This window comes from Aedes aegypti, chromosome 3 (assembly GCF_002204515.2).
Source record: "Aedes aegypti strain LVP_AGWG chromosome 3, AaegL5.0 Primary Assembly, whole genome shotgun sequence".
Lineage (NCBI taxonomy): Eukaryota > Metazoa > Arthropoda > Insecta > Diptera > Culicidae > Aedes > Aedes aegypti.
The window spans coordinates 251,768,981-251,781,893 of record NC_035109.1 but is presented as its reverse complement, the minus strand read 5'-3'; positions in this window follow the sequence as shown (position 1 = coordinate 251,781,893).

The following is a 12,913-nucleotide window of genomic DNA, read 5'->3' as shown; positions in this document are numbered from 1 at the left end:
CGTGGAGGCGAGCCTCTATTAAGGTCCCGTGGGCGTAACTGCTGGACGTTTTCCTGGTCTAGCCCAATTTCTCCGGCAATCGCTAAAAAGTAAGAGGTTGTTTCTAAGATACGACCGCCAAGTTGACGTTGGATAACGTTAGCCTCTTCTATTTCCTGGCTTGGGACCGTCACGAACTTATGAAAGATTTCTACTGCTAAAAATCCAATTAATTTTCACACTATTTGTTGCATGTCGATTCTGATTTATTATAGACATTTGTGTTATTATTTTGTGTTTAAACAAAATAACCACTTTACATGTATTCAGAAGCTTAGTCCGTTATATTGAAGAATTGATTTTTAAGTGTATACTTAATCATTGTTAATTTGGAGCAATTAATTCAAAATATTTGAATCATTCCTTAACAATAGAAAATATATTGCATTCCGACAGCACTGCAGCAGCGTCTTCGGAAACATTCTCAAATTGTCGTTTTGTCAATTATTCATAACTAATCAGAGATGAATTATAGCAAGAATGTGGTAAACACATTAGCAAATATAACACAAACAACTCTTTAGTACACATTTGTTAGCCCTGAAAAGGGCCGATTGAACTGTGAGCATCGAGTAACTATTATTTAGTTCACCGACAGTTCTGTTGCTGTGAGAATTGCCAATTACTGTTGCGCTTCATGGTAGAAATAGTTTCAAAATCCTTTCAAAATTGAATTATCGTCCTGAAAAGGACAGTTGGGTTTGGATATCGTCGATCGCCATTCCATGCACAGGTTTGATGGATTCAGTGCTAGTTTTGAATTCTGGTCTCCGTGATGGAGGTGATTTAACCTCAAAATCTGTACAGCGTACGGCCCGGCCACTTCAGAGCGTAGCCGACAGAATTCTGGATGACTTTAGCACACCGCGGGTTTTCTCGTAGATGAGACCGAAGGTACGCTTGACGTCACCACGGCGAGCCAGACGGCGGTGGTTTGGTGATGATGCAATTGATGTTGTCACGCAAAACCTTGCGATGACGCTTGGCGCTTCCTTTTCCGAGTCCGGTTTATCTTCGGCAACGATTGTAACAAAACTGATGCTTGGCCTTTTTTTTTTTTTTGACTTTAAATATTTTTTATTCAGCTGTTTTTGGTTTTGTTACAATAATTTTTTACAGGTTAAGTGGTTCAACTGTACAACAGTTATTCATCTTCGTTAAATTTTGTTCTTACAAGTTAGTTTCCAATAGTTCGATAACGTTTTACATTCTGTACATTTGGTACGTGTTTGTTATTTTTATTTTTCTCTAACACTAAATCCTAATCCTAACTTAAAACCTAAACCTATGGGTATAACATTCGGATGTTTTCGTATTCTGATGTTTGAGCTTTTCTCTCATGTCTCTCAGCAATTTTGGCCATTCTCGCATCAATGGGTTCAATGTTGGCCAACCGATGGACTTCGGTGGTTCGTGTCCTTGCAGGGAGGTTGCAGATCATCTTTAGGTACTTATTTTGGAGTACCTGAATTTTTCTCATGTGCGTTTTTGCGCAACCGTGCCACACCGGGGACCCATACACCAGCATAGGGGCAACGATTTGCTTGAACACTGCCAGCTTGTTGGTAGTGGACATTTTGGATCGGCGATTTATCAACGGATAGAGCTGTTTCATCATCGTGGTCCCTTTTGCCACTCGATCAGTAACGTGCTGTCGGAATAGCAGTTTGCTGTCTAGGGTAAGTCCGATGTACTGGACGTCGGCAGACCACTCGATTTCGACGCCTTGCACCCTGAGTTTGGTTGTGGGTTTCAGGCGGTCATAGTTGCGGTGCGGGAACACGATGGCCTGCGTTTTGGAACCGTTGATGCGTATTTTCCAGTCGGTTAGGTATTGGATGTAAGTGTCCAGTCCGCTCTGGAGTTTGGATACGAGGGACCGCATGACACGCCCAACATACCTGATCGCGGAGTCGTCGGCGAACAGGGACAGTGTACCTCCACCTGGCAGGGGTGGGACGTCAGACGTGTACACGTTGTACAGTAATGGCCCCAGAATGCTGCCCTGGGGGACGCCAGCGGTGACCGGGTACGGGTCCGCTCGAGTGCTGCCTATGCAGACTTGGGATGATCTACCATCGAGGTAGTCGGAGATGGTCTTCACCAGGTATACTGGATAGTTATACCGGAGCAATTTGTGGACCAGACCGTCGTGCCACACATTATCGAACGCTTTCTCCACGTCAAGGAGTGCCATGACGGTTGTCTTTGAGACGGCCTTCGCCCTGCCGATGGAGTTCGTCACCGTTTGGAGTTGGTGGACTGTCGAGTGTCCCCGCCGGAATCCAAATTGTTCGTCCGGAAAGTACTCGCTCTCGATATACGTCCGCGCGCACTGGTGGTTGAAAACTGAATGACTGATGCTTGGCTCAGCTCCTTTTATGCGGTACGCAATGGATGAATTCTTCTTGCTCGCTCGCTGTTCACTGTTCGTCTCGCTCGCTCGCAAGAGAAGGTCATAAAAGGGACCGGCAGCCGCGCACATTCAATCATTCATTTGTTTCAATCCGTCCAGAGAACACTACGACGATGGCTCTACCAAGCAGACTGCCCGTAAGCCCGTGAGCGGCCCCACGAAAGTCTCTCGCTAGAGCGCCTCAGCCACCGGAGGAGTCAAGAAGCCGTATCGCTGTCAGCCAGAAACGGTCTCTCTGCGTGAGATCCGTCGCTACCAGAATTCGACGGAGCTGCTGATCCACAAATTGTTTTTCCAGCGCCTGGTCCGTGAAATCGCTCAGGACTTCAAGACCGATCTGCGATTACAGAGCTTGGCCGTCATGGCCCTGCAGGAAGCGAGCTAGGCCTATCTTTGAGGCTACCAACATGTGCGCGATCCACGCCAAGCGTGTGACCATCATGCCGAAAGCCTTCTAGCTGGCTCGTCGTATCCGTGACGAACGAGTTTAAATTGAATTGGGACACAAGCAAAACGGCCCTTTTCAGAGCCACAACAATGCATTCCACGTAAAAGAGTTACGGCTAGAGATATTTCACATATTATTATTAATTTATTTATTTATTTAATTGCCAATTGAAATTTCGGATGATTAGTTTTTCAACGGAGTGAAATGGCAAACAAAGTTTTACATAGGTTCCCGTCGGGCGGCGGTAGCATTTTTGCAGTCTACTCTGTGCGATTATTTGGTTTCGACCAACAATTTCTTACCAAATCAAATCATCAACGAAGCTGTTGCTGATAAGTTTTAGCTTTCAAATCGACAAGTTTATACTGATCGCTTTGTCATGCATGTGGTTAGCGACGACGACGACAACGGCATTATTCAATCATCGCATAATGCGAGGCAAACCAGGATCCTCATTCTAGTACCGTCCCCAATTTATCTCTCATGCACACAATGTCGAAGATTGCCCTGCAAGAGTGCGATGGGAAATTGATTTCTTGGCCCTGTGATTCTCGTAAAGCACTAATGTTGACGCTTATGAAAGATTGCATGCAAATGACTGACCGAAATATGAATCCATCACATCCATTCACCAGTAATGTCGCTCTTCACGGTGTAAAATTCTCATAACTCTCTTTCAAATTGAAATTGTCGTCCTGAAAAGGACAATTGGTGGTAGTCACAATCGATTGAACTGGGTTTTCATTCCATTCTTAGACAGAAACACACCAAAAGATTACCAAAGACGATTTAATTAAAATGCGGTCGTGCGCGTGCGCGTGCGCGTGAAGTGGAATTTGATTGGCTTCGACTGAACACGAGATAATGGAGAGAAGTAAGAAGAAGACCGAAAGGGGCGTTTCCCTTTGAATGACGAAAGTGGCTAAGATATCGCGCAATGATGTCTGTGTCAGGAATACACAAGAAAAATGTGCTTTTCTATGAAAAATAAGACATGCTTCGATATTTCTCAATTTTTCAATAGTTTAGTCATGAGAATCAATAGTTTTCATTGTTGGAGTAGATTCGTAGAAAGATTTCCAATCGATTGGTGCAAGAATCTTGAAAATCTATCCGGGCGTTAGTAAGTTATTAACAGTCAAAATCTAACCACTTTTCGTGACGCGAGCGATTTTTCGTTTTTCGAAATTGTACCCCAGTATGTTGCCGTAAGACGTTATCCAACGTCAAAAACTAACCGATTTATCAATAAGTTGTAAGATTTTTGAGTCGTGATTCAGATTCAGAGACCCCAAATTTAGTGAATAGGATATTTCTTTATTTTAGGAAATCTATCACAGTAATTGATCAACTTCACCCCGGAATCAAAAACACCACTTTTCGATATCTAAAAAATGTTTTCGTTATTATGATAATAATTCGTCAAAATTTCGTTTGTATAATTCGTTAAACATTCAACCAGTACAGGTTTTAAAAATATTTAGATGATAATACATGCATCATGCTAGGAATTATAGCACAGAATCGCTCAGAAGTGATCAACTTCCCCCCAGTTTACGGTACATGTAAACTTCAAAACGTTTAAACCTTATAACAGCAAGAAAAATGTGCTTTTCTATGAAAAATAAGACATGCCTCGACATTTACCAAATTTTCAATAGTTTAGTCATGAGAATCAATAGTTTTCATTATTGGAGTAGATTCGTAGAAAGATTTCCAATCGATTGGTGCACGAATCTTGAAAATCTATGCCGGCGTTAGTAAGTTATTAACAGTCAAAATCTAACCACTTTTCGTGACGCGAGCGATTTTTCGTTTTTCGAAATTGTACCCCAGTATGTTGCCGTAAGACGTTATCCAACGTCAAAAACACTCACCAACTTGGTGACTCACCTGCTATCAAGGATAGGAGACGACGCTTGGTGCCCAGCCCTTTTCTGGGACTGTTCATCTTCTCCGGGGGTCAACTCGTTTCAATAGTAGGTCATGATATTCAGCTTAATTTTTCAGTAGTAGGGGGAGTGGTAGCAAAATGACCACCCCTGTTGAAATGAACACCTATAAGAAATACCCGAACACCATTTACCCGGAAATGACATTTTCCTGAGTTGTGTATTGTGGGGCGATCCAATAATTACGTAAGACAATTTTCGAGGTTTTCCAACCCCCCCCCTCCCCCCATGGTAAGATTTTTTGTATGAAAATTAAAAATAAATTGTATGGCACGTAAGAAATCTCAAACCCCCCCTCCCCCCATAAACCCTTACATAATTAATGGACAGCCCCTTGTATTGCTGTTTGCGTTTGATGTGCAAAGCTTCTCCAACTGGGCTTCAAATGCGGTAACACAAAGTAATCAAAGGATACTTAGCAACCATGATCTGTATCACCGCCAACCTAGCAAATAAAATCAATCTTTGACTTCGCCTTCCTTGTGAAAAATCTTACCACGTTTGGTGCTCCCGCATTTGATATTTGTATTTCAAACGCACACAGCAATATAGTGTACCAGACACGGCCGCCTAAAACTGATTAAAACTAAAACTACTGGTAAGATTTCTGTATTATAGCGAATCCAAAATGATTGTTACTAGAATCACTGGGGACCTCATTCGGGTAAATGTCGCATTCCGGTAAGTGTTGCAGTCGGTTAAATGTCGTTCGGTTATTTGTCTTTCGCGTGAATGGTTTTCGGGTATTTGTTATAGAATCATTTAGATTGATGCAAGAATGCCACAGGAATAAGTCATCTTGGAGCTGTTATCATCTACACTAGGGAGCCGGATCCTATTCTTGTCACTTTTGATTCACATTGGCAGTGAGGTTTTTAGAAAGCTACAAAGTTAATATTTGGCCATAATATGCGTCGTATTTAAACGTATCTTATTGCAAAGTTTCAGGCGATTGAGCCATAAAAAACCCTCCATGCCAAAGTGAATCATGAAAGTGCCCAAGTGGTTCTGCACCCTATTTGTTAGTACATGATTCGCTCAAATGAAACGGAATCAAATGGCCAAGAATCTAAATTTTGAAGGTTTCTTATGAAGCAGAAGTATTAGTTTTTGAAGATCGTGTCTGATTCAAAATGCTATACATTATTTGGGTCAATGGCGCATTCAGATAAATAGAACTCGGATAAATAAGGAAATTTAAGATTCATCCCAAACAGTGAACTAGTACCTCACTGATTCAGTAGGAGTTCATTCATCTGTCTCATGAATAAACAAAGAAGCTTTCAATCTCAGCATGAACATTCACATCATTTGACAATGAACCTAATCTTGTAGCTGTATTGAAAATTATCACGTATCATAAACCTTGCTGATAACTAAGTATTTTTTTTTTGAATGGGTAACAATAATTAATGGATATATTTTGGGAAATGCAATAAAAATTTTCAAAACTTTTTGTTTTGCTCACGATTTTTGCATGATGTTTATTTTACCACCAACAGCTGGTCATTTTACCCACATAGTGCAGGTAAAATGAACATTTGAATCGTATTTTGCTAGAAATAAAATGTGAAAATCTAGCTTTTTTACTCTGAATTCATGTTGCTGCTTTAGATAATATCCCTATTTTTGATGTTATGCGATAGAACCATACGAATTCTTGTTTTTTTCTGTCAAAAACAAGATGATATCCTTAGGATGTTCATTTTGCTACCCCTTCCCCTATAAGACAAACATGCGGTGGTCATTGATATGCAGAATTATGCCAGTATGCGGCGTTAGTAGGCATCTAAATTTTGTTTTGCAGATATATCTTGATCCTGACCACTTAGAAAGATGGCGTCTTCGAAAAAAATACTTTTTTTAGGTGGTGATAGTGAGTATGAAACTTTTGTTTTGCAATTATCTTAGGATCCTGATAACTTAAAACATGAAGGCTCTTCATCTGGTCCAGTAAGTCAAGGGTTATCATTGTTAGAGCCATGCAATTCAATATTTCGCCCCAGAGGGCACTAGGGAGTAAGTAGCTTGTAATTTTCACTTGATGTCTTACAGGGCATTCAGATGCACCATACTTACCTCTTCTACTCTTGGAATCTGTACCGATTTTGATCATTGGTTATCTAAATCCAGAAATATTGCGAAATTCTTTGGTGAACGACGCGTAGCCATAACCCACGTACATATCTCAGGCTACACATATTTGCTCTTGTTCGTTTATTATCTTTTTGAGACAAAACTTTGATGAGAGTTTGTTGTGAAGAGAGGATTCAATTTGGTGCAACCGTTTTTGAGAAATGAATATTAATGTTTCTGGTATCACTCTGACCATATTAGGATCTTGAAAACTACAAAAACATTTTCAGATTACTAGGAACTCAACCGATTTGTTTTTTTTTTTAAGGAGCTCCTAATTACTGAACTTTGTATAGCTTACATTTTATTTTTTTGATAGATTGCCTAGAACTAAAATGGCGGCCAAAGAGATTTCATATGAAGATTGTCGTTGTTCCAAGAAGCCCAATGATCAATATCGATACAGATTCTTATAATATAGGTTGTGTTTATTGTAAAGAAACCAACTGTATGTAGAAGGGTTAACATGATAGCCACTTCCTATAGAAAACCAAGTATACATGACCAAGTCACCCGAGAGCTTTTGAACCAGCTTGCTTTAGATGCGGATTACAAATTTTAAAATTCAAAATTGAGATGGTTAAACAGCGCCTACAACTATCCATCAAGGATGTACGGTTCCGACGCCTGCCTCGGTACAATCTATCGCGTCTGAGACAACCGGATGTCACTAATGCGTACGCACAGCATCTGGAGGCAGCGTTGCCAGATAAAGGTGAGCTCGATAGGGCCCCTCTTGAGGACTGCTGGAGGACAGTCAAAGCATCCATTAACGATGCTCTCAAAATCATTATCGGATATGTGGAATGGAGATCAAGAAACGATTGGTGCGACGATGAGCGCCAGGAGGTTTTGGAGGAGAAGAATGCAGGTGACGCGAGCTAATCGAAAGGGTGAAGTAGCAATACGATGACCACCTGAATGGCGCAGAGAACACAGGCACAGAAGGTCAGAACAGTGAAGGCGATGGCTACGTCATAAACCATAAACCAGCTCTCACGATGGGGCACGTTAAGGATGCCATTCAAAAGCTTAAAAACAACAATATCGCTGGCAAGGATGGTATCGGAGCTGAACTCATCAACATGGGCCAGGGCAGGTTGACTGTTTATTTGCATCGGCTGATAGTCAGAATCTGGGAAACGGGACAGCTACCGGAGGAGTGGAAGCAAAGCGTTATATGCCCTACCTACAAAAATGGTGACAAACTGGAGTGTGAAAATTATCGTGAAATCACTATCCTAAGCGCCGCCTTCAAAGTTCTATCCCAGATTCTCTTCCGTCGGTTATCGTCTATAGCAAACGAGTTCGTGGGAAGTTATCAAGCAGGTTTCATCGACGGCCGCTCGACAACGGACCAGATTTTTTCCGAAATGCCGTGAGTACCATCTGTTCACCATCTGTTCATCGATTCCAAGGTGGCATACAACAGTATTGACAGTGTAGAGCTATGGAAGACCATGGACGAGAACAGTGATTACCAGGTACGGATTTCACAAGATCCGGACAATTTGTTTGCTTCGCGGACGACATGGATATTATTGGGAGAAAATTTGAAACGGTGGCAGATTTGTTCACCCGCATAAAAAGCGAAGCAACAACAGTGAGGCAAATGGTGAATGCGTTGAAAACAGAGTACATGCTGTTCGGTGGAACTGAGCGTGACAGGGCGCCTCGAATCCTTGCTGAAGGCCGACAATAACGTAAGTCGTAAAATACGAAGGCGCATCATCTGTGGAAGTCGTGCCTACTGTGGGCTCCGGTTGAAACTGAGGTCAAGAAAAATTTATCCCTGCACCAAATGCACGATGTACAAAATACTCATAAGACCGGTAGTCCTCTACGAGCATGAGACGTGGACTATGCTCGAGAAGAACATGCCTAATGCCTGTTGGAACACGAAGACGTGGGGCACAGCGAGCTAGGTGGATTGACCAGGTGCACCAGGACATGGAGAGCGTGAGTTGCAGGCGAAGATGGAGAGAACTTGTCATGAACCGAGTGAATTGGCGACATATTTTTTCATCAAATTCATTGATGTAAAACCTGTAGGTTTCATCAAATTAATTGTTGTAAACCTAATAAAGAAATAAATAATGAGCCATGTTTGGAACTCGACATTGTATAAGCTACTGAATATGTATGGGATGGTCACCCTAGTGCTATCCGCCATTAATCCAAAACTATCGAGATCTTAAAATTGGTGACTGCGATCCCAAAATCTAGAAAAAAAATATTATCCACGCAATTAAAATTAGAAATTGAAAAACACGTAAGGACGGACCTGGTGCAGTGCTTGAAACTCATACCTCTCAATCTGCAGACCTGGGATCAAATCCTATCCCCGAGATAACTGCTGATAATCTCAAATACCCCATATGAATATTATTCTTATTGCTTTTACTTTGAGAGATTCAACTGAACAGTCGTCACCATGAACAAAATTTTCACATCAAGATCCCGTCTTAGTTCTCGTCTCATAATTTATCTACAAGGGATCGACGCACATGAATTCAATGGGTTTCATTGACCACAAAGACACTGACTTATAAATGAAACAAACAAACAACACCAAATCAAGGAATTTTCACGCCAATCAACCTGGAACAATATAAACAGCCGTCGAAAATCGCTGGACGATCCATGGCGAATGATAATTTTCATTCATGAGCGCAAATTGAAGCTGCACGCGTTGCTCCTCCAGCTATGTGCCACCCATGTTAAAACCACCAAGCCGCCACCACCACACTGCGCTAATTCACCACCAGCGTTGCTGTGTGTTGTGCGGTGGCGGCGGCTTCTGTGAGGTGATGAATGCAGACCAGAAACCATTAGGCGAAAAAACAAAAAAATTCCGTCCGCATTTGGGGTCCGCCGGTTGGTCCCTCGGTGGTAAACAAAATAGAAATGGTCATATCCATTCAGGTGTTAATTACGCCCAATTGACTTATTCCCTTAACAGCCGCATCGAATCGGCATAAATCAAACGGTTCGCTTCGGTGATGCGGCACCGTCGGGAAAATTCTCGTTTCATTAGCATAATTTGCCTAAGAGAAAACACAAACTTTGGGCCCCCGCGCGCTGTTGTTCCATTGTTGATGGATTGATAAGTTTTTTTCTCTCTCTCATAATGGGAGGTGGAGCCTTCATTCAGAAGCTGCAAGACGAATCACCATTTTTGGAAGTTGAACCCAAAAAGTTTCGTAAATTGTTCCATCCTCTTCGGTATCAAGTTACGCGGATGGCTTTATTTCGGAAGGGACTCAGTAATTAGGACTGTTGGGGATGACTTACTTGTTCACAAATTTGAGTAAATTTTATCATTTCGTTGGAGGGTGTGGAATTCAGAGAAAGATCAATGGTATCACATACGTTTGATTCCATGACTCTCCGCAGAATGAAAAATTTAGCATTTCAAAAAGTTACAGTGAAAGCAAATATCGTTCTTCTCACATCGTACCCTCGTGCTGTGCTTTCATAAATTATTTCTGGTCTCGGATGTTTATAAAACTACCATAAACAATAAAACAGTCCTTTTCAGTATTAATCCCTTTACGATCCTTGTTTAGACCCGTACTTTCGATTTTTTGTTGGACCTATTAGCGAAAGCTAGCGGTGATAATCTTTCTTGGACACCGTCTTGAGAAAAAATCCTCTTAGACGGTCACATTTTGTTTATTCACTGAACATGGTTGCAACTACAAACAAAAGGAAGGGTGAATCTCTGAATTCACAATTTCCTTCCGAAAAGTGGGTTTTAAAACTGTTACTGAGCCTGGCAAAAATGGAAGAATGGACGATTCGTCGGAAAGCGCGTTTTCTACCAAGGGTGAAATGGTAAATGTTGATAATTGCATCGAAATGAGCAATCAGTTCGATTATTTAGACAAGTTTGCTGAACACCAAATCGTAGCAGTCTCTAGTCCAGGCTTTTAATTCAAGTGAGGAAACAAAGGGTGCCGCCAATCGTGGTCAGTAGTTTCTAATTTGAAGGATTCATGAACTCCATTAGGGGAATCAAGCCTTCCTTCAGAATCGCAAAGAAAAGAGACTGTCGCGTTTTGCTGGAAACTCTTGAGGATAACAAACATATTGAAGAGAAGATGTACACAGTTTTAACCTATGACGATAAAACTAAACGTTTGTTAAAGGTCGACTTTAACGGTCTTTTAAGTGACTATACGTCACCTATGAGGTCAAAAATAGAATACATACACGATTTATTGGGATTTTCCACAGTACAAGCAATCGTTTTGCAAAAAACCAAGAATCAAGCAGGAATTTTTGGAGAAGAGCATTCTTAAGAATATTATTTAGTTCACTCTTACAAAAGTACTCTAAATCATATTAATGCTTTAGAAAAAACAAGACTTATGTTCGATGTCCCTGTGACATGGGAACTATTTCAGAAACCTGGAAGAAATTTCAAGAACCCCACTTAGTGCCATCGGTGCCAAAAGTACTGAACATTGACGCATGGATGCCAAATACATGATTGCATACGTCTGTCCTTTGAAGAAAGATACCGTAATCCGGGGTAACATTGATCATTTTTTTAGTTTTTCTTAAATTTTTCATTTCACAATACAAATGTTACAAGTTTCATATTTTTAAAACAAGTACTGGCACCCACCGCTCCTAACTATGTACTTTATTTTGTTTTTCGAAAGATTTAAACATGTTTAAATAAATGTTTTAAGTGATTTTTTGATTCAGCTGATATGGGGTAACATTGATCACCCAAGTAAACAACGTTCGCTAATATTGGAAATGTCGTTACTTACTAAAATCAGGGCCCCTGAAGCCGAATTTGAAGATCAAACTCTTACAAGTCATTTACTTTTTGAGTTATTTCAAAATTAAAAACACCTTGAACCGCGGAATACGCCTAAAAGTAGGCAATTTGCTCAGGAAATTCTACATTCGTAATAGTAATTAGTTAATGTTACCTAATTGAATAAACTTATGAAAGATTTGGCAACGGAATCGTTTTTGGCGATGCCATTTTTAGTAACACCCGCATTTTCCTTGATCACATCGTCTGCAGAACTCATGTGAGACATGAATTTTCGGTAGTGTCAGTGAAAATGATAGAAATCATTGTTTCAAAAAGTTGACAAATTTGCGCATGAACTAAACGCAATTTTTGCAAAAACCTTAATTATCATTAGCTTATGAATATACGAAAGAGAGGCACCATTCATGGTTCGAAAATGTTTCATCAATAAATCTTTATTTGAACGTTTAACAAGATGAGTCATCCCGATCAATGTTACCCCGCTGATCAATGTTACCCCGGATTACGGTACCAAAAACGTGTATGCGTAAATTGCGGGGGCAATCATAAGTCTAACTTTTGGGATAGCCCTTCGCACAAGCGAATTGTTGAGCCGCGTACTGGGTAGATGAACGGCAACATTTTTCGTAGCCGGAATTCCCCAGGCAGAATCTCCAACTATTCTCATTTTCAGTTAACGATCAATAATCAATAATGCTCAATAATCATCTACAAGCTTATTTTCTTCCGTCAGGTACAGGGCAAAAGCACTAATATTTGGCCTACAAGAGTTCGGTGACAATTTTCGGATTTTCTTACAAACTAGGCCGAAATCGCATGCAAGCGTTGAAAATTGATGTTCTCCATCTACCCGAGATAACTCCTATGCTAATGATGTCGCAGATAGTAGCGTAGCTAGGGGGATGCGGTGGGTGTGGTCCGCACCGGGCTCCGAGCTCCTAGGGGCCCTAAAATCACAGTGCGAATATCTCATAGCATTAAAAATTCGACATAGCTTGTAGGAAACTGACAATTTGTAAGATCCCAGATAGAAAATGAGTTTTGGAGGGACTTGGATCATAAATATACAGGGGGACCGTGACATAGGGCTCGACATTTTGTCCAAGGCCTTCACAAATATTTGT